We start from the raw sequence: 24,292 nt of genomic DNA, 5'->3' as shown, positions 1-24,292 counted from the left end.
TCTGTATCGGTTATATCCACAGTAACAAGAAATGCACTTTTTACTTTTCCGTAATTTCTGTCTGTCTGTCTGTCTGTCTGTCTGTCTGTCTGTCTATCTGTCTGTCTGTCTGTCTGTCTGTCTGTCTGTCTGTCTGTCTGTCTGTCTGTCTGTCTGTATTGAACCCATGACCTTTGTGCCCTAAGAACATTATGCATAAATTAACAATTAAACTAAAAGTTGGATTCTTGATAGCATGGATTTGACACGTGACGAGGGGGTGATTACCTCCGGTCCCACGCTCTGGGGTACGTGACGTCAGCCACACGTGTCGACGGTGGAAGAATCTCAAGTCATTTTTGTGAACTATTTCAAAGCGCGTGTACATGGCGTGATCCAAGCCAAGTCAAAAAAATATAGTGCCTATCAAAGGAGGTCAATCATCTCACAAATCGAACCCGTATACATTTCAAATGTCCATGAACACTACCGCCAGAAATGTAGCAAGCATGTAGTCACTTTCAAACACTTGAAATTACAGTTTAGGTTAGTCAGAAAATTTATAGAAATTTTCTTGGCGGCAAAGGGAGATATCCAAAGAGAGGGGGTAACTGCTATAAATATGAAGGGACGCCATGACGAAGGCTCCTTCTCCGGCATTTGTGATACAAAGCGGACGAAAAATTGTTGAGCTGCTCTGCGAAATCAAACCAACGAAAGTAGACTGAGTTCAACTGCAGATTTTAGCCATTGTGGCTAGGTCTTGTCTCCATGAGGAGATAGTTTTCTTGAGTGAAATAATTGTACGAGATAGGACGGTCAAAGTACTGAATAAATTTTAATGTGATTAAGTAATTCGTGTGCGGAAATAATTATAGTCCATCGTGTGCGCTCAGCAAACAAGTGAAGGGTATTTTCCTTTTTTATGCTTTATTCCAGGAAACCTGAAGAAATATAAAAATGGTTTGTAAAGCCATGAATGTAAAAATGGCTAAATAAAATGCCAGGGTCGCAGGTGAGCCCTATGACGAACAATGGTGTGACTACATGAGGTAGGTGACTTTTCATCTTACTACCTCTTATATCTTGTCTCATGATCTCTAAAAGTGTATTTGAATGGGGATATACGACGCAGTGGTCACCCCTACTAAGTTTTGTAAATGTGAGAATACGACTAAAAGAGTCATTTGTTTCATTTTCCACTTGGATAAATTTTTGAAGTCTTGCGAGTGCCGTATAATGTTGTAAAAAGTTATTGAATAGGGTTTCGAAGTGATATCACGTCCAATGTAGATCGTCATCCGTGTGAGTGTACTGCCTATATTTTGTGATGTCAAATTAAGATGTTCAGTCGACGTAAAATTTTTCTGTCTGCAATTTGACGTTAATAAGGTAGGAATCCATGGTCACTCATTTTCAATCGAGTGGAAGCGCGCTGTCGGGTGAGAACCTAGGGTGATGAATTTGGTCACGGAGAGAAACGTTTTTCTAGGCCCATTTTAAACTGTGTCTGACTGACAATAAAAGATCTAGTAGAATGTTTCAGTCATTTTCTCGTAAAAATCAAGTTATTAAATACGATATCCTTTATGCGAAGTTATTCATGATTAATGCATTGTGCGATATTAGACGTCGAGATTTCTAGTAAGGATTTTATTCCAGTTCTTTGTCGATGATAATTGTGGAGCTGGGAAACAGAGGTTAGTTTTGTTGATATGAGATTTGTCAATCAGGTTGGACCTGTCATTGAAGCCGGGACATGGAAGCCCGAGGAATGTTTTATATGAGTTGAGATGAGATGTGCGAATCAGGTTAGAGTCCTGTCATTGAAGCCGGGACACGATAGCCCGAGGTATATTTTATAATGTTGAGAATGGAAAGAAATTCATAGAAATCCATAGCGGTATTAATTGGCGACGCGTATAATTAGTGTGGGCATCTTGAAGCTTAATCTGTGCATTTTGTTGGTTAGAATATCGTATTTGTTTAATTATGTCGGCAGAGTTTAAAGAGAGCATTTTGAGAAGCCAGTCAACTGGAATAAACCAGGTGTTTCATGTTACTGCCAAGCGAACTTGGGGACGGGAGGCCTCAGCTGTGATAACGGGACAGGCGTGGAATTGAGATTGTACTGTATTCTCGGCCGGGGAAAACGTTAAAATGCTGGATTTAGTTGAAATTCATAGCCGGTAATGATCTGAGTATTGTGAAATACTGTAAAATTTGTTTAATTGGGGACGTAATGAACATTTGAAATCACGAACTTTGAGTATAAGGAACAGAGTAACCAAATTCAGGGTTGTCCAAAATATAGAGCGATGGTTGTGATGATCGGTTTGTCTGTGAGGGGTGTGGAAATTTCATAAATGGTATGACGAGAGATGACATCGTAATTATATGGCGAGTTGTTTGGTTTGTACGTAGATTCATAGGATATCCAAGTGTTAATAACGGTTAGGACTAGATTAGATTTTAAAGTGTGAAATCATGAGACAAGATATATAACTGGACATGAATTATGTAACAATTCTTTTCTAGACAGATAAATATCACTAGATTGAATTCACATCACAGCTGCGTAGAAATTTGTGAAGAAACCAGAGTCCGCGGAGATAAAATTTGTTGTTCGTTAACATTTCGTCAAATCATTTAAATTTATTTAATTATTAAATTCAGTGAAACCGCATTTTGAAATAACTTTAATCAAGCGAATAACTTGGAGATGCATTCTGGAAATTTTAGTTTGTTTTCTGGGGAATATTAAAAAATAAAGTAACGATTAAGGGGACATATCCGAAGGAAATGGATTTTACTGCCACAAAGTTTGTGAGCATTGCTATTGTTGTAATTATTGAACTTTGATTGATTGAGCAGTGAATGTGCTGGGATAGTAAAGTGGAAACTTTGGTCATCAACCGATATAACTTAATTGTGTTTAGCCTTCAGCCTAGAAACTTGGATGGTCAGGGGGTCATCAACCTCAGTGACTTAGATTAGGGCCGTATGCCACTGTAGCCTCATTTCCTTGCGGTCATCATCCACAATGACTTTAAAGTAACTTAGAAGATTAGATGTCGGTCCATGACATAGACGCAGGTCACATCGATTCAATTAAGGGTCCATGCCGTAGAACCACTGTGTGGCACACACCAATTGGACTGCCTTAATTATACCCAGAGTCCAGAGTTCGTGTTACGAGAGCTGGACCATAACGAATCACTATGATGGTACATGTGGTCTCACATGGAAGCCGGATTTAAGGATTTCCAGACTTTCCTTTCTTATATGATTAATAATTGAGACAATGTTTTCTAGTAAGAATGCCCATCAGGCAGTTACGTTAAAGTCTCACAGCAGTGTTCTGACCTTTATGTAAAATGATTGTGGTGTCCAGTGGACACAATTGACTTCTATGACACCGTTGACATATAAGATTGCTTCAGAATTTTCCTGAATAAATAGGAATCTTTTAAATAGACCTTTCATTCCAGTAGATAGATTAGAATTACTGAACCCTACCTTTACCTCAGCAAGTGACGAAGAACCCGATACGACCCAAGAGACAGATCTCATGAACTTTGCTGATAGGTAAGAAAGGTAGGTATCCCTCAATATGGACCGAAGGGTTCATTAAGTATGTATGTATGTATGTATGTATGTATGTATGTATGTATGTATGTATGTATGTACGCACCTCACGAAAAAACGGCTGAAGAAAATGTAATGAAAATTGGTATGTAAAGTTGGGGAATAAGCCATTATAATCTAGACTATTAATTATTTTATTCACGCTGAGTAAAATGGTAGTTTAGGGGAAGGCCTAAAATTTAATTCTCAAATATTTATGTTATTAGTGGTCCTATCGATAAATACTACATAAATAAAGTTACATAGAATTACATTTCCAATCAATTATGTTCTTTCTTTCTTTCTTTCTTTCTTTCTTTCTTCTTTCTTAATCTGTTTACCCTTCAGGGTTGGCTTTTCCCTCGGACTCAGCGAGGGATCCCACTTCTACTGCCTCAAGGGCAGTGTCCTGGACCCTGGGACACTGGGTCGGGGGATACAACTGGGGAGAATGACCAGTACCTCGTCCAAGCAGCCTCACTTGCCATGTTGAACAGGGGGATGGGAAGACTGGAAGCGATAGACAAGGAAGAAGGAAGGAAGGAAGGAAGGAAGGAAGGAAGGAAGCGGCTGTGGCCTTAAGTTAGGTACCATCCCGGCATTTGCCTGGAGGAGAAGAGGGAAACCATGGAAAACCACTTCTAGGATGGCTGAGGTGGGAACCGAACCCACCTCTACTCAGTTGTCCTCCCGAGGCTGAGTGGACCCCGTTTCAGCCCTCGTACCACTTTTCAAATTTCGTGGCAAAGCTGGGAATCGAACCCGCGCCTCCGGGGGTGATCATTTATGTATTATACATTTTTACCGTACCGGCTATGATCACAGGGATACTCATAAATTTGCATTTTTTTTCGCTAGTTGCTATACGTCGCACCGACACAGACAGGTCTTATGGCGACAATGGGACAGGAAAGGCATAGTAATGGGAAGGAAGTGACCGTGGCCTTAATTAAGGTACAGCCCCAGCATTTGCCTAGTGTAATTTGTATTTTTGGTGCCAAACCCATATCAACGCCGAGCTACGAGAAAATGGGTAAACAGAATTTAATGAAAATCGGTATACAGAGTCGGGGAATAAGAAAATACAGTCTAAGCTATAAACAATTTTATTCACACAGGATGAAATGGTAGTTTAGGGGGAGGCGCCTAAAATTTAATTTTTAAATACCTATGTTATTGGTCCTATCGTAAAGTACTACATAACAAAAGTTATAGGGAATGCAATTTCCGAACATGTGTGTTTTATTCAGTTTTACCGTACCGACTATGATAGGAGTGGTATTTCAGAGTCGGAAGAAAACTAAATGTGAAGGCCTACAATATCGAAAGCTCATAAAATTGATCAACAATAACATTACATCGACCATTGTTTGTTGTGATATTCTTTGTCTCTTATGCTGCCTCTCATCTCCGATAGATGGTATTACTACTGCGTACCGAGTGTAATTGCCGACCTGAATATTGGCGACAAATAGCTGGAGGAGTTAGGTAACTCTCTTCTTTACCAAAAAGTAGAATTCCGTAGTGAAGCACGGGTACATCAGCTGGTTAAACATAATCGTACGTTAAATACTCGCGTTCTACCCAAACACTAAACGCGTCTTAAATTTTTTCACCAGTTTTTGATTAGGTATTAACAATAAGACATGTAAAAATCATAATTTAAAGATTTGTAAAAGGCAACAAGGAACCAACCCGCGAAAAGCAGTTGATCCTTGTTTTCTTCATTTTGGATTTCTTAGCAATAAAATACGTATCTCTTACAGTAAAGAAATATTCATTTTGAATTTCTAAGTGTCAAAATAATTACAATATATTTGCCACTTTTATTGTTACAGTGTGGCATTAAATGCAGTTGAATACACGAAATTTGCACTGCATTCAAATCTTGCACAAAAGAACTTATTATTAGCCGTGCGGTTAGGAACGCGCAGCTGTGAGCTCGCATCCGGGAGATAGTGGGTTCGAATCGCACTGTCGGCAGCCCTGAACATGGTTTTCCGTGAATTCCCATTTTCACACCAGGTAAATGCTTAGGCTGTACCTTAATTAAGGCCACGGCCGCTTCCTTCCCATTCCTAGGCCTTTCCCGTCCCATCGTTGCCACAAGACCTATCTGTGTCGGTGCGACGTAAAGCAAACTAGCAAAAGAACTTATTCACATATTTTTTAGCAACAAGTATGCTCACTGGTGGTTTTTAAGCAGAAAGTAGCAAATCTCTCTTTTTAAGCTGAATGTTCTTCCTCATCTAGCTCAAATTCAAGCGGTTTATTGAAGCCTTTTGTATCATCCACTACACTGTTATCTGATATCAAGCTCTTATACAATACAGTAGTTTCGTATCTGATGGAATCAGGTGCGTTACTGATTTTCTTTCGTCAAGTCTGGCGGGTGATATACTGTAGGTTTACCTTGGGGGCATAGGTTTACAAGTTTAGGTCTGAAGAAAAAAGGCTGGTTTGTTGACCGGCCAAACTTCTTTCTTATGTCAACGGTCTGTACCTGTAAGTCTACGTTAAAATGGAGTAGCTGAATTATTGTGTCATGGTAATATCAAGTGTTGTTAGGGAGGGTTCCAGTTCTTGTCCTGTGTGGAAACAGCCGACTGTAGTTACGTCTCTGTATTACTGGATTCTGCTGTTGGAAAATCCTAAAACTTGACTAACGGCAACAACATGTAACAAGAAAACAGAAAAAGAAAAAAAGAAATTCTGAAGAAAAAAGGAAAACGAAAAATATGATTTGTCAAAGCAGTTAATTTTGCATCATTTAGAAGTAGATATTCAGTTGAAGACCGAGTACGGTTGAACGGTACGAGGCGACAAGACAAGTTGAGGTGGCTGTTTATAGAGAAGGCAAACATTTCTAACTGGGGCTAACAGTGGGCATTTTCGCGTCGATAGGGCGGGGATCCGAGAGAAAGTTGTTAACCTGAACCAGGAATTTTCTGTCTGCAAGATAATTATGGAAGAGTTGGACCAAGTAGTCTGGGAAGCCAAGAACTTTATAAATGTGTCATTGGTGTCATACCCTGTCAAACGCGCGTGAGATGTCTAGAACACAGATTTCCGTGTGCCTCTTATTATTATAATTATTTGTAACTTTTTCAGTGATCCTCATTAGTTGATGGTTGATTCCGGACTGCTCGTCGTAGAGGAGGTGAGAGGATTTTAATTTTATTTATGTTGATGAAAGTAGCGAACAGAGTGGCCACAAGTATTAACGCGCTACGGCTATGGAGCCAAGGTCTGCGTTCGGGAGACGAGTGGGTTCGACTGTCTGTGCCGGGCAATAGCCGATTTCTTCCAACTCCTTACTCAATGTCATTCACCATCTTCATTAGCAACTCTACTGAGGTTGGCGTGAGGAAGGACATCCGGTCGTAAAAAGCATTCCATACGATTGCATCTCACGTCATCTACGACCACGTATCACGAAATGGGACTAAACTAGGCTAATTATGATCAGCTTACTTAACGTGTCAGGTTAGTGTTGCGTATTGTTTATAATGGGCCGGCCCCGTGGTGTAGGGGTAGCGTGACTGCCCGCGTTCGATTCCCGGCTAGGTCAGCATTTTTCTCTCGACCTGAGGGCTGGGTCGAGGTCCACTCAGACTACGTGATTAGAACTGAGGAGCTATCTGACAGTGAGATGGCGGCCCCGGTATCGAAAGCCCAGAATAACGGCCGAGAGGATGCTTTGTGCTGACCACACGACCCCTAGAAATCTGCAGGCCTTCGGGCTGAGCAGCGGTCGCTGGGCAGACCAAGGCCCTTTCAAGGGCCGTAAGTGCAGTGGGGTTTGGTTTGGTTTATTGTTCATAACTGGGAGAAGAAATTGCCAGTTACTGTTGAGTTGAGATGAGATACCAACGGTACTGTCCGCCTTCACAGCCATGATCTTCTGGCACATATGGATCCTATTCACTCTTATCTACGTGCCGTAAGACGGACTAAAAGGGGTCCCACGTGCTCTTAACTTGGGAGTGTGTGTTCGTGACCATCGGGCCCTTAGCTGAGTCCTGACATTGCTTCCTCGTACTTGTGCAACTTTTATCTATCCTATCCGACCTCTCTTGTTCTTTCCCGACCCCGACAGTATTAGAGCATTCGAGGCCTAGGGAATCTTTCATTTTCACACACTTCATGGCCCTTGCCTTTCTTTGGCCAATACTTTCATTTTTCGAAGTGTCGGACCCCTTCCATTTCTCTCAGTTGGTTGTCCAGTTGTACTTCCCTTTAAAGCAATAATCACCACCACTCTGCTTCTCTGTCCTGATATTGGCGCTTCGGACGTAAACATCAGAATCCTAGTACGTTCAGTGTGGTTGTCGCAATCACTGTACCAGTCCTCACAGCAAGCTGAGTCGTTATATTCTCAGAGTGATCGCAAGCGGGATAATTCTTTACACGTCAAAAACAAATTGGTCCCGCATCCTACGCGAGTGATCTTAATGGGACGACGACATTTGAATGACTAAACAAGTGTATAAGAAGAACACTTTACGATGTTACAACACTCTACCTTAATCTACCATATCATGTATTTTCTTAATATCTGGTACAATATTATGTCTTTATAATAACAATATTTATTCCATATATACATACATACATACATACATACATACATACATACATACATACATACATACATACATACATACATACATACATTATCATTATAGACTGTTGTGCCTTTCAGCGTTCAGTCTGCAAGCCTCTGTGAATTTACTAAACGTCGCCACGATCCTCGATTTGCAACCAGTGTTGTGGCCTCATTTAGTTCTATACCTCTTATCTTTAAATCGTTAGAAACTGAGTCTAAGCATCGTCGTCTTGGTCTCCCTCTACTTCTCTTACCCTCCATAGCAGAGTCCATTATTCTCCTAGGTAACCTATCCTCCTCCATTCCCCTCACATGACCCCACCACCGAAGCCGGTTTATGCGTACAGCTTCATCCATCGAGTTCATTCCTAAATTAGCCTTTATCTCCTCATTCCGAGTACCCTCCTGCATTGTTCCCACCTGTTTGTACCAGCAATCATTCTTGCTACGTTCATGTCTGTTACTTCTAACTTATGAATAAGATATCCTGAGTCCACCCAGCTTCCACTCCCGTAAAGCAAAGTTGGTCTGAAAACAGACCGATGTAAAGATAGTTTCGTCTGGGAGCTGACTTCCTTCTTACAGAATATTGCTGATCGCAACTGTGAGCTCACTGCATTAGTTTTGCGACACCTTGATTCAATCTCACTTACTATATTACCATCCTGGGAGAACACACAACCTAAATACTTGAAATTATCGACCTGTTCTAGCTTTGTATCACCAATCTGACATTCAATTCTGTTGAATTTCTTACCTACTGACATCAATTTAGTCTTCGAGAGGCTAATTTTCAAACCATACTCATTGCACGTATTTTCAAGTTCCAAGATATTACACTGCAGGCTTTCGGCACATTCTGCCATTAAGACCAAGTCGTCAGCATAGGCCAAACTGCTTACTACATTTCCACCTAAATGAATCCCTCCCTACCATTTTATACCTTTCAGCAGATGATCCATGTAAACTACGAACAGCAAAGGTGAAAGATTACAGCCTTGTCTAACCCCTGTAAGTACCCTGAACCAAGAACTCATTCTACCATCAATTCTCACTGAAGCTCAATTGTCAGCACAAATGCCTTTGATTGATTTTAATAATCTACCTTTAATTCTATAGTCCCCCAGTATAGCGAACATCTTTTCCCTCGGTACGATTTATTCCATACGGATTGAAAAACACTTACGGCACCAGATACCCGATTTGCAGATCGACTTCACTATCTCAGGCCGACTCTTACGCTGAAAACATGAGAAGAAGTGATGCTTAACAAGTGTTAACGAGTAGTCAGAAGTGCTAGAGTCATCTCGTAGGGCCCGGATATTTATGCAGTAATAGGTTAGAATGCAAACTTACTGAAGCGAGTAATAAGTAGAATCTACCCGCACGACGGTAATGCTATGAGGTTTGCATAAACATTAGGGTTTCAGCCCATTAGAACCCCTAGAATTTATGTAACTCTCACTACACTACGTTAGAGCGGGCTAGTCGACATTTCTTACTAACAAAATTATTTATTAACAAAATTACTTAGTAGAAAATGTCGATTAGCCCGCTATAACGTAATGTAGTGGGAGTAACATAAACTCTAGGGGGTTCTAATGGGCCGAACCCCTAATGTCTATGCAAACCTCATAGCATTACCATCGTGCGGGTAGACTCTACTTACCACTCGCTTCAGTAAGTTTGCATTCTAACCTATTACTGCATAAACAACCGGGCCCTACGGATTGGTAACGAGCGGTTGTCAACTTCTTTCTTATTGTAGCGAATTTTTAACGTGTTTTCGAAACGAGATCAGATGCGAAATGTATACTAACATGTGCGACCTAAACCGACGATTCTTTTTAGAAAATAAAACTTTTAGGCCTATATCTTTCTCTTTCTTTTAGAGGAGTTTGTGCACCCTTTGCAAGTACCCAGACAGCCCTGCAATGCTGTGAGATATATCCGTAAATACAAGAACAGGAATGACACAACAAAATGTTCAAGCATGTTCTGTGGTGCTCATTTATGAATATTACTGTACTGCCGGGTTGAGTGGCTCAGACAGTTGAGGCGTTGGCCTTCTGACTCCAACTTGGCAGGTTCGATCCTGGCTCAGACCGGTGGTATTTGAAGGGGCTGAAATACGTTATCCTCGTGTCGGTAGATTTACTGGCACGTAAAAGGACTTGTGTTGGACAAAATTCCGCCACCTCGGCGTCTCTGAAAACCGTAATAGTTGTTTGTGGGACGTAAAGCCAATAACATTAATTATAAACATCACTTCTTTTTCTAGGTTTTTCTATGCTATAAGATGCTTTAGTATAAATCAATCTAAAATCTGTGCGTAACACAAGCAATTCGTCCTGACGGGTTATCCACACCGGCAATGAAATAATATAGGCAGTTCGGTTTTCGGAAGGGTAAGGCTCCAGGAAGTCAAGTGGACTGTATCGCTATTGACTTATCCGAGGCTTTTCATAGAGTAGGTCATGGTAGAACGCTGATGAAAATTGGACTAGACAAAAGAGTAGCTGGGAAGACTTCGGAGAAAGGAATCAAGCTGTTCGACTATAAGCGGTAGGTTCGAGCTGTTAGTGGAGAGATGGCATGAAATGTCATCAGTAGAGGAATAAATTTGAGTGGAGCTTTTAAAGAAAGATAGGGAAGATGAAGATGAAGTTGAAATTCAAGAGAACGAATTGAGGGAGGTCCTCTTCTGTGGTGTAGTGGTTAGTGTGATTAGCTGCCACCTCCAGTGGCCTGGGTTCAATTACCGGCTCTACCACGAAATTCGAAAAGTGGTACTAGGGCTGGAACGGGGTCCACTCAGCCTCGGGAGGTAAACTGAGTAGAAGGGGGTTCGATTCAACCCTCAGCCATCCTCGAAGTGGTATTCCGTGGTTTCCCGCTTCTCCTAACTTAATGCCACGGCCGCTTCCTTCTCTTTTCCTTGCCTGTCCCTTCCAATCTTCCCATCCCCACACAAGGAGCCTGTTCAGCGTAGCAGGCTAGGCCATCTGGGAGAAGTACTGGTCCTCCTCCACAGTTGAAATCAGACCCAAAGTCTTACGCTCCAGGGCACTGCCCTTGAGGCGGTAGAGGTGGGATCCCTCGCCGAGTCCGAGGAAAGAACCAACCCTGGAGGGTAAACAGATTAAGAAAGAAAGAAGAAAGGTCTAGGTAAACAATAGGTACGTGGGGGACTGCAGAGCAATGATAACAATCAGTGGAACGTCGTCCTTCTCACATCCTGATTATCACTACAACGACCATCTTTACAAGTAAACAATTGTTGAAAATGAAAATGAAAATGAAAACCTACAACCTGTTTTCCAGTCAGTGACCGGGTCAGGGATGTAATGAATGAATCATATATAGGCTGTTATTACGATGGGGTCCCCACTCCCAAAGTGATATGTTAATGAATGATAGATGCTACGAAATGAGAATGGAGAGTGTTGCTGGAATGAAAGATGACAGGGAAAACCGGAGTACCCGGAGAAAAACCTGTCCCGCCTCCGCTTTGTCCAGCACAAATCGCACATGGAAGGACCGGGATTTGAACCACGGTATCCAGGCCGACGCGCTGCCGTCTGAGCCACGGAGGCTCTAAACAATTGTTACGGACAGAAAAATGTATGATGGAATAAATAAATCCGGAGATTTTGGTGAAGAATATATAATCGCGAATATCTGTGCTCGTCAGGTAAAATATCTGTAATTTATAATTTTTTGATAATGCTAACATTTCCCGTTTTGGTCCGCTGCGACGCTGTAACCTACAAGCTATTCGGATACCGCTCAACTACTATATTGTCTGCGATTTGCAGATTCATAGAACCTTGCATCCCAGAGAATCGACCAAGCAAAGCTCACAGAAGGAAGAAGTGAAGGGAACTGCCTACTTGCCTTACATTCACAACACCACAGATCGAACTGCCAAGGTCCTCGGCAAACACAATATAAAAACCGTGTTTGGCACCGCCACAAAAATTGCTCACAGTCTGAGTAAAACCAAGGACAAATTGTCCCCACTTTTACATCCTGGGGTATACGAAATTCCCTGTACTTGCGGTAAGGTATACACGAGCCAAACATGCCGGTCCATTTGTACCCGTATCAAGGAACATGAACGTAATATTCGTCTTAACCAACCAGACAAATCGGCAATAGCTGAGCACGCTCTATCGTCGGGTCATGATGTCATGTTCCCAGATGCTCGAGCTCTTACCCACACTAGACACTACAGGTCCAGGATTATATAGGAAGTTGTGGAAATACGTAGAAATCCTAAAATTTCCACAGGGACACTGGCTATCAATTAAGTAATAGCTGGTTGCGATCCATTAAGAATTTACGTAGACAGTTCCCTTCCCTGTCCCTTCGCTATTGTTATTTCGTCTCGGTGTTTTCCAAATTCGTACGTTCCTCGTCGCCAGATGTTTCATTCCAGGTTTGTGTCTATGTCACGCACCTGTCTATGTCATATGTTACGTACACATGTTATGTGAACCGCTTAGACTGGTTCTGGTGGTTCGGTCAGCTTCCGCTTCGAACGCTAGCGTTGTGCCACGTCCTGGGAGCCATCTGGTGGTGAATGAACGTGCCATTTCCACTTCTATTATAACGTCTAAATTCAAAGAGTCATTGTTTAAGAAGCCTTTCTCTTGGACAGTCAAAATTTCTTCTGAGGACGCAGAGCACAGTTCTCTGCGAAACGTTAAGAATTTCACCTTATTTTCTTGACACGGCACAAACCCAAAAGCCAATACAGTATCATGTCTACTGTATTGTCTTCTTGGCCAGGCTCCTCTAGCTCGGGGACCAGGCCTGCGGTGTAGGGGTACTGTGCCTGGTTGTTACTCGGAGGCCCCGGGCTCGTTTCCCGGCTGATGGCTGGTTCGAGGTCCACTCAGCCTACGTGATTATAACTGAGGAGTCATCTGACGGTGAGATAGCGGTCCCGGTCTAGAAGGCCAAGAGGATTCGTCGTGTTGACCACACTACATCTCGTAATCTGCAGGCCTTCGGGTTGTGATATGCGGGAATGACGCCTGGAATCGCGAGAATCTGTTCCTACGGCTCCGAAGCCGCACTCAATGTCGCATGCGAGGAGTCGGTTCCGCGATGACGTCGCCAGAGTGTGCTGCGCGCAGTCACTAGAATGAGTCGTCTGTGGGCTATGCAAGTGGGGCAAATTCGAACGTGCAATACTTACTATTTTTTTCGTATGCAGTATAGTGTGACATTTTTTGCTATTGGCTTTACGTCGCACCGACACAGATATGTCTTATGGCGACGATGGGACAGGAAAGGGCTAGGACTGGGAAGGAAGCGGCCGTGGCCTTAATTAAGGTACAGCCCCAGCATTTGCCTGGTGTGAAAATGGGAAACCACGGAAAACCATCTTCAGGGCTGCCGACAGTGGGGTTCGAACCTACTATCTCCCGAATACTGGATACTGGCCGCACTTAAGCGACTGCAGCTATCGAGCTCGGTATAGTGTGACATAACACCCATTTAAATTAAATGTCTTATTGATTGTTATCAATGAATTAGGGTCAACTGCGGAAAATATGGGACAGCAAAATGTTGGTGTAAAAGCGGGACATCATCATAGCTCCTTACGAGTAAATTATCTGTAAGCTTGATGAGTTCATTGAATGGCAGACAATGACTAAATGACCAAAAATAACCATGTTATGAGCAGCAAAAGTAATGAAAAACTACCACTCATTTTTAGCATTAAAATATTTGCCTTCTGGTTAGAAATATTTGTAATTCCAGAAGAAAACTGTTGTGAATACAATTAATTTCTTTAAATCCAAATTTAAAGAGAGGTTGAGTGGACCCCGTTACAGCAATGGTACCACTTTTCAAACTTCGTGGCAGAGCCGGGAATCGAACCCGGATCCCCGGGAGTGGTAGCTAATCACACTAACCACTAAACCACAGAGGCGGACAATTCGGGGCCATTCGTAGAATAAATTCAGGTTTTGTTTTGGTGAATTTTGAAGTAGCAAGAAGGCAGAAAATCAGTGAATGCAGGTATGCAGGCCAGATGAAGATGTGACATTAATTAGTCATGTGGATATTAAGAAACTGCCACAATCTAAATTTGTCTGTATTGGGGATCGTATCCGTTATGAATCTGCAGAGGCCACACAGTAGATGTAATGGAGAGAAAATTGGTCATTGGATTGCTTTAATATATTGTAGACTATAATAATAACTCATTCTCTTCGTCCAACTTATATTTTATTAGGTGTCCTATGTCATTTCACATCGATGATGTGCAGTGACCGAAGTTTTTATTTGAGAAGTATTTGATATCACCGTTGGCTTATATTTTAATCAATCAATCAATCAATCAATCAATCAATCAATCAATCAATCAATCAATCAATCAAGATCTGCATTTAGGGCAGTCGCGCATGTCGCAGATTCCCTATCTGTTGATTTCCTAGCCTTTTCTTGAATGATTTCAAGGAAAATGGAAATTTATTGAACATCTCCGTTGGTAAATTATTCCAGTCCTTAACGCCCGTTCCTACAAATGAATATTTGCCTCAATTTGTCCTCTTGAATTCCAACCTTATCTTCATATTGTGATCTTTCGTACTTTTAAAGACACCACTCAAAATTATTCGTCTACTAATGTCATTCCACACCATCTCTCCACTGACAACTCGGAACATACAACTTAGTCGAGCAGCTCGTCTCCTCTCTCCCAAGTCTTCTCAGCCCAAACTTTGCAACATTTTTGTAACGCTACTTTGTCGGAAATCGGCAAGAACAAATCGAGCTGCTTTTCTTTGGATTTCTTCCAGTTCTTGAATCAGGTAATCCTGGTGAGGGTCCCATACACTGGAACCATACTCTAGTTGGGGTCTTACCAGAGACTTATATGCCCTCTCATTTACATCCTTACTACAACCCCTAAACACCCTCATAACCATGTGCAGAGATCTGTACCATTTATTTACAGTCCCATTTATGTGATTACGCCAATGAAGATCTTTCCTTATATTAACACCTAGATACTTACAATGATCCTCCTAAGAACTTTCACCCCTTCAACGCAGTAATTAAAACTGAGAGGACTTTTCCTATTTCTGAAACTCACAACCTGACTTTTAACTACATTTATCATCATACCATTGCCTGATGTCCAACTTACAACATTATCGAGGTCATTTTTCAGTTGTTCACAATCTCGTGACTTATTTATTACTCCATACAGAATAACATAATCTCTGATTCCACTTCTTTACTCATATCATATATATATATATATATATATATACGAAAACATAAAGGTCCAACAATATTACCTTGAGGAATTGGCCTCTTAAGTATTACAGGGTCAGATAAAGATTCGCCTACTCTAATTTTCTGAGATCTATTTTCTAGAAATATAGCAACCCATTCAGTCACTTTTTTGTCTAATCCAATTGCACTCACTTTTGCCAGTAGTCTCCTATGATCCATCCTATCAAATGCCCTAGACAAGTCAATTGCGGTACAGTCCATTTGACCTTCTGAATCCGAGATATCTGGTATACCTTGCTGGAATCCTACATTTTGAGCTTCAGTGGAATAACCTTTCCTAAACCCGAACTGCCTTCTATCGAACCAGTTATTAATTTCACAAACATGTCTAATATAATCAGAAAGAATGCTTTTCCAAAGCTTACATGCAGTGCACGTCAAACTGACTGGCCTGTAATTTTCAGCTTTATGTCTATCACCCTTTCCTTTATACACATGGGCTACTATAGCAACTCTCCATTCATTTGGTATAGCTCCTTCATGCAAACAATAATCAAATAAATACTTCAGATATGGTACTGGCTGGTTGAATTCTGCACTGTCCATAATTTAGTCCTGTCTAATACTTGGTTCAAACACCACAAACGACGGATGTATACGTGGACAACACCTGGAGACACTCGAAAGGTACCAAATAGACTTCATTACAATTAGGCAGAGATTCAGAAACCAGGTGCTGGATTGCAAAACTTTCGCAGCAGCATACGTGGACTCTGACCACAACTTGTTGATCATGAAATGCCATCTGAAGTTGAGGAAATTGAAGAAAGTAAAGAATGCAAGGAGGTGGGATCTAGACAAGTTGAAAGAAAAGAGTGTGAGGGATCGTTTCAAGGAACAAATTGCACAAGGACCAAATGGAAAGGATGCAGGAAACACAATGGAGGAAGAATGGACAGTCGTGAAAAACGAAGTCACTAGGGCCCCTGAAGAAATGTTAGGAGGGAAGGAAAGATCAACTAAGAATCAACGGATAACTCACGAGATATTGGCCTGATTGATAAACGAAGAAAATACAAGAATGCAAGAAATGAAGAGGGCAGCAAAGAATACAGGCGATTAAAAAATGCTAGTGGTTTTACGTCACACCGATACAGATTGATCTTATGGCGACGAGGGGATAGGAAAGGCCTAGGAGTCGGAAGGAAGCGACCGTGGCCTTAATTAAGGTATAGGCCCAGCATTTGTCTGGTGTGCAAATGGGAAACAACGGAAAACCATCTTCAGGGCTGCCGATAGTGGGAATGGAACCCACTATCTCGCGGATGCAAATTCACAGCTGCGGGCCCCTAACCGCACGGCATACTCGCCCGGTAATTAAATAAAAAGCAATAAAGTGGATAGAAAGTGCAAGACAGCTAAGTAAGAATGGTTGAAGGAGAAGTATGTTGAAGGTTGTATGGTTGTAGGAAAGGTACTGTAGATGCTGCATACAGGAAAATCAAGGAAACCTTTGGAGAAAGGAAATCCAGGTGCATGAATATTAAGAGCTCAGATGGAAAGCCACTTCTAGGTAAAGAAGACAAAGCAGAAAGATGGCAGAAACATATCAAACAGTTGTATCAAGGTAAAGACGTAGATGATTTGGTTCTGGGTCAAGAGGCTGTTGATGTTGATGAAATGGGAGACCCAGTTTTGAGATCAGAGTTCGACAGAGCTGTGAAAGACCTAAATATGAACAAGGCACCCGGAATTGATGGCGTTCCCTCTGAATTATTGACTGCCTTTGGAGACACCAGCATGGCAAGGTTATTCCATCTAGTGTGCAAGGTCTATGAGACAGGAGAAGTGCCATTCAGTTTTCGCCAGAATGTTATTACTGTATACCTATTCCCAAGAAAGCCGGTGCTGACACGTGCGACAACTACCGTACCATTAGTTTAGTATCTCACGTGTGCAAAATTTTAACACGTATTATTTACAGAAGAATGGAAAGACAAGTTGAAGCTGAGTTGGCAGAAGATCAATTTGGCTTCAGAAGAAATGTAGGAACACGTGAAGCAATCCTGACTTTACGTCTAATCTTAAGAGTATCGAATTAAGAAGGACAAGCCCACGTATACGGCATTCGTATATCTTGAAAAGGCATTTGATAATATTGATTGGACGAAGCTATCTGAGGTTCTGAAGGTGATTGGGATCAGATACCGAGAACGATGAATTATCTACAATCTGCATGAAAATCAGTCTGCAGTGATAAGAATCGAGAGCTTTGAAAAAGAAGGAACGATCCAGAAAGGAATGAGGCAAGGCTGCAGTTTGTCCCCACTCCTTTTCAGTATTTACATAGAACAGGCATAAAGGAAATCAAAGAGGAATTTGGAAAGGGAATCACAGTCCAAGGAGAGGAAATAAAAAATCTGAGATTTGCAGATGATATAGTTGTTTGGCCTGAGACTGCAGAAGATCTCGAAAAGTTGCTGAATGGTATGGATGGAGTCTTGGGTAAGGAGTACAAGATGAAAACAAAAAGTCCAAAACACACGTAATGGAGTGCAGTCGAACGAACGCAGGTGATGCAAGTAATATTAGATAAGTAAATGAAGTCTTAAAGGAAGTAATATTGTTACTTAGGAAGTAAATTAACTAACGATGGCAGAAGTAAGGAGGACATAAAATGCAGACTAGCACAAGCAAGGAAGAGCTTTCTTAACAAAAGAAATTTTCTCACCTCAAACATTGATATAGGAATAAGGAAGATGTTTCTGAAGACTTTCTTCTGGAGCGTGTCATTGTATGGAAGTGAAACATGAACGATAATTAGCTCAGAAAAAAATATAATATAATCTTTATAATCTGGTGTTACAGAAGAATGCTAAAAGTGAGATGGATAGATCGAATCACGAATGAAGAGATACTGAATCGAATTAGTGAGAGGAGATCGATTTGGCTAAATTTGACGAGAAGGGATAGAATGAAAGGACACATCTTAAGACACCTAGGCCTTGTTCATTTAGTTTCTGAGGGGAGTGTAGGCGGCAAGAACTGTAGGGGTAGACCAAGCTATGAATATTACAAGCAGATGAGAGCAGATGTAGGATGCAGTAGTGACCTAGAAATGAAAAGATTAGCACGGGATAGGGTGGCATGGAGGGCTGCATCAAACCATTCGATGGACTGGTGACTCAGACAACATCATCCCAACCCATTGTTCTTACTATATCCCCAGAAATCTTATCAATTCCAGCCACTTTTGTAGTTTTCAACTTTTGTATCTTACTGTAAATATCATTGTTGTCATAGGTATATTTTAATACTTGTTTAGCGTTACTCACCTCCTCTATCTGGACATTATCCGTGTAACCAACAATCTTTACATACTGCTGACTGAATACTTCTGCCTTTTGAAGATCCTCACATACACACTCCCCTTGTTCATCAATGATTCCTGGACAGGCTCATTATTTATCCCAAGTTTTCTGTATTTCGGTAGTAAATTAAAGTGATTATTGTTGCTTCAAGTATCAGTTAACTTTTAACGGTAAAAATCTGCTTAATTAACGAAAGTAGTGCAATATTTTGCCAAAAAAGTTGTTTTTTAAAAATCAGTCACATAATGAATAAGCTTTGTCCCACTTTTGCCTCGGTATCTGTCAAACAAGCTTTCTAATTGCGTTAACTACTGTGTCCCTCTTTTTCCCCATGCCTGTCCCAACATTGCCCCAAACCAAGGGGCAATTGTGGGATAGAGCTTTTGTGGAATTGCTAAACAGTTATAAGGTTTTAATACAATTTCTTCCCGGAAATGGACTGAGGGTACCAAATTACAATAATTTAATATCGTGCCATATTTCGACTTGGAGATTTAGTGCCATAGAATTTGAAAGTTTTCAATTCCGTCCCAAAATTACCCCAGCTGACCCTATGCCATATAATATTGAAATAACAGTTTAACCTGGTAATATGGAAATTGCATTACAGAATTCCACACTGGATGTAGCAATCGACGTTGTTATTTATGCTTATACCGAATTCTGCGGAGTTAAGTCACTTTTGTAATATGTATACAATTAGTTTGGTAGCGTACCTGTCTTCCGCTACATTTAATTTGCAATGAACGTTTCATACTTCTACTACTAAATATTATTATGAGAAACTGTTCGAATTACTGTTTTTGTTTTCATCACTGCTTAACACTAGTTAAGGTTGTCTCTTTAGTATAATTGTATTTCGTTGACATAGTAATAGTATATTATATCATAATCCCCGTAGAATTTTTGATTTATTGACAATCCGTACAATGTGATTAATTTCAAACAGAGAATCGTATATTCTGATCAAATTACAGTCTTATTAGAGTAAATAACTCCAGGACACTATGAAATGAAATGAAATGAAATGGCGTATGGCTTTTAGTGCCGGGAGTGTCCGAGGAGAAGTTCGGCTCGCCAGGTGCAGGTCTTTCGATTTGACACCCGTAGGCGACCTGCGTATCGTGATGGGATGAAATGATGATGAAGACGACACATACACCCTGCCCCCGTGCCAGCGAAATTAACCAGTGATGGTTAAAATTCCCGACCCTGCCGGGAATCGAACCCGGGACTCCTGTGACCAAAGGCCAGCACGCTATTTAGCCATGGAGCCGGACCCATTGAGAGCAGGCATTGCTTGTAGAGTGACCTGGTCATAAAATAAAACAGACTCACTTTACAGAACACATTCGTGCTGCACGTGCTTTCGTGTCTGCATCACAGATGGTGCTACTAGTTCCTCTGAATCGATTCCGGAATCAGATACCCGATTCCCCAGGCATACCTTCGGGCTGTGCAGGGGTCGCTTGGTAGACCATGGCGCTTCGGAACTGTTTCGCCATGGGGTTTTGTTTGGTTTTTCTAGTTCAGGGACAATCGCTACAGATGCGGTTGTCATCCGGCCCTTAAGTGCTGACCCCAATAAACTGCGATTTAGACCATGAATAAGCTAATTGTTCAACTACTATCTTGTTCTTGGAAGAACATGGCTGCAGGTAACACTTGTCTAAAAAGGCTACAGTCCTCACATTTCTTCTCCTCAGCTGAGAGGTTTTTCTTCCCCCTCGTGAACACTGAATTTGGAGTTAGCAATTTATGAAACCATAGCCGGCAAGTGATTGAGGAAAAGTAACTACTTATAACAAGTAACTGCTTGTGACGAATATATTTCAGTAATATTTGGTGGTAATCGTTAATGTTTACTAGTAATTTATTTCTTAAATAACACTGTAATAGTAACATTATAGTCGTATGAAAGCAGAGACGTGAAAAAGTTAATCGAGATTAAGATTACAGCAGAATCAGTAGTTTCAATATCACTGCTGGACATGTCCTTCAAGATGTATTTTCCTTGAAGAGGTCAGAAGTTAGCGATCAATATTTTAACAATTCTCTAAAGCAAATAGAAAATATCTCAAGTGCTAAACATCAATAGCTAAAATAAAAAAATATCGGAAAACATAATTTTTATCATTTTCAAAGTTCCAAGGTATCGCGCTTAGCCTCGCTTAGTGACTATAGACACTTAATGTCCCTATGCTAAAAATACATTATTAATTAATTAATTAATTAATTAATTAAGCAGCAGCAGATCTAGAGAAATTGCTGAATAGTATGGACAGAATCTTGTGTAAGGAGTACAAGATGAAAATAAATACTATAAGTCCAAAGCAAAAGTAATGGAATGCAGTCGAAATTAGGTGATGCAGGAAATATTAGATTAGTAAATGTAGTCTTGAAGGAAGTAGATGAATATTGTTATTTAGATAGTAAAATAACTAACAATGGCAGAATTAAGGAGGACATAAAATGCAGACTAGCACAAGCAAGGAAGACGTCTAAAAATAAATTTGCTCACTTCCAACATTTTTTATAGGAATTAGAAAGATGTTTTTGAAGACTTTCGTCTGGAGCGTAGCATTGTATGGAAGTGAAACATGGACGAAAAATAGCTCAGAAAGAAAGGGAATAGAAGCTTTTGAAATGTGCTGTTACAGAATAATGCTGAAGGTGAGATGGATAGATCGAATCGCGAATGAAGAGATACTGTATTGAATTGGTGAGAGGAGATCGATTTGGTTAAATTTGACGAGAACAAGAGATAGAATGATAAGACACTTCTTAAGGCACCCAAGTCTATTCAGTTAGTTTGTGAGGGAAGTGTAGGCGGTAAGAACGGTAGGGGTAACCGAGGTATGAATATGATAAGCAGATTAGAGCAGATGTAAGACGCAGCAGTTATATAGAAATGAAAAAGCTTAGCTCAGGATAGGGTGGCATGGAAAGCTGCATCAAACCAGTGTAAGGACTGATAACTCGAACAACAACAACACATACTTTTACATAGTGAACAATTTTCTGAATGATTTGCTTAAGACTGACGTTCTGTGAAGTAGTTGTAATTGTAATATTACTAATTACTTGTTCAAAAATGTATTTGTAATTGTTACTTTTCCTACCACTGAATAAAACTACTGTAATCGTCCAATACACGCGTTTCCTGAGTTTCGTTACAAAGAGTCCACATTCATAGCCTGGTAAATGAAAAGTAACTTACTTTTTGCCGATGATGGAGCCTCCACACGAGCGAACACAGTCCAACTGACAGTGTACTGCTCCCCCCTCGCTCGGTTTGGGGACAATAACAGAAATTCCCAGCCTAAATGTGTATGCAGATAAGCTAGTACAGCTGGTCGATGACGTCACGGCATGAGCTGTTTTTAGCAGCCGGCCACGACGGTGGGGTGAAGCACAAGGGGGAAGAAGGGGTTTCAGCTGTATCACAGCTGCGTGCTAAGTATCAGTCTCCTCTCATGCTGCCCATTCCCTTCAAAAGTGGGAGTTGGTTTCTGTATAAAGGGAAATGCCGGTCACCATCAGAAAGCTTATTTCTTCCAGACTATTATAGACGGTCATTTCACAATAACAAAGCTTATTTTCTTCCAGATGATGATGATAATGATTATAATAATTATTATTAATAATAATATAGGCTGTATATAATCACTTCACCATCAGAAAGGTAATTTCTTCCAGACTATTATAGGTTTATTATTATTATTATTATTATTATTATTATTATTATTATTATTATTATTAAAGCCACCGTGATTCAGGCGGCAGCGCGCCAGCCTCTCACCGCTGGATATCGTGGTTCATATCCCAGTCACTCCATGTGAGATTTGTGCTGGACAAAGCGGAGGCAGGGCAGATTTTTCTCCGGGTACTCCGGTTTTCCCTGTCATCTTTCATTCCATCAACACTCTCCATTATCATTTCATTTCATCTATTAGTCATTTATCATTGCCCCGGAGGAGTGCGACAGGCTTCGGCCGCTAGATGGGGGCTTCATTCATCCCATTCCTGACCCGGTCAGATGACTGGAAACGGCTGTGAATTTTCATTATTATTATTATTATTATTATTATTATTATTATTATTATTAATAGTATTATTATAATTAATAATAATAATATTATAGGCTGTATTAAGTCGGGCTTCATAACTAAATTGTTAGCGTGCTGGCCTTTGTTCAAGGGGTCTCGGGTTCGATGCTCAGCAGGGTCAGGAATTTTTAGCATCATTGGTTAATTTCGCTGGCAGGGGGCTGGGTGTATGTGTCGTCTTCATCATCACTGCGTCGTCATCACGACGCGCAGGTCACTTGTGGGCGTCAAATCAAAAGACCTGCACCTGGTGAGCCGAACATTCCTCGCACACACCCGGCACTAAAAGCCATACCCACTTCATTTCATAGGTTGTATAAAATCACTTCACCATCAGAAAGCTTATTTCCTCCAAACTTTTATAGGCTGTATAATAAAATAATTTCAACAAATAGCTTATTTCTTCCGAGTATTATAGCCTGTATATAAGTAATAATTTCGCCAATACAAAGCTTATTTCTTCCAAACCATTACAGGCCTACTATGATTAAGCTTGGGAAGACGCAGTTTTTTAAAAGAAAAAGGTAGAGCAAATAGGATAACATCTGGAAGCCTTAAAAGCGAATACACTGCGTGAACCCAATTCTGTTAAAGTGTACTTAATATTCAATTTTCTAAAAAGAAAAACGTTCACCTGCTTATTCATTAGTGATGCTATTCCAACAATAGTCATATTTCTGAACTTTCTGAGAGAAAATTTGGGGTAGAAAGGTGGGATAATGCTTTCCACCTGCTGCACAGATAATACCAAGGCGATGGCAGAATGCTACCAAAAGCGTCTTGGAGTCACGGAAAACACCCAGTAGTTGTAGTAGTAGTGCAAGGCGGGTTCTAAAACAATGGGAGCTGAATCAGCATTTTTCCACGATGTCATTGACCAATGGCAAGGTCATTAACCCCATGACGTCACGACCACGTGCTATTGTTTACAAACAAGACCACGTGCTCGTGACAGCTGTCATCTTGACAGACCTTAACCTCACTTTCTGAGCACACGAACGCGTCTAACCTCACTGCTGCCATCTTGACAGGTCCTAACCTCGTGCACTTGTTTTGGTGCGGATTTTGAATAAGTGCGCGTGGCTAACCTCACTGCTGTTATCTTGACAGGTCCTAACCACGTGCTCGTGTTGCGCGCGGAGTTTCGAACGATCCTAAATTTTGAAAAAAGAACGATCCTAACCTCACTGCTGTCATCTTGACGGGACTTAGGCACGTGATTTTGACAGGTATGAGACGTGGAATTTTGAAAAAGAGAACGATCCTAACCTCACAACTGTTATCTTGACAGGGACTTAGCCACGTCGACTGGGGCCTAACTACAATGAACCTAGTTT

This window comes from Anabrus simplex, chromosome 1, assembly GCF_040414725.1.
Source record: "Anabrus simplex isolate iqAnaSimp1 chromosome 1, ASM4041472v1, whole genome shotgun sequence".
Classification (NCBI taxonomy): Eukaryota; Metazoa; Arthropoda; class Insecta; order Orthoptera; family Tettigoniidae; genus Anabrus; species Anabrus simplex.
This window is presented reverse-complemented; position numbering follows the sequence as displayed.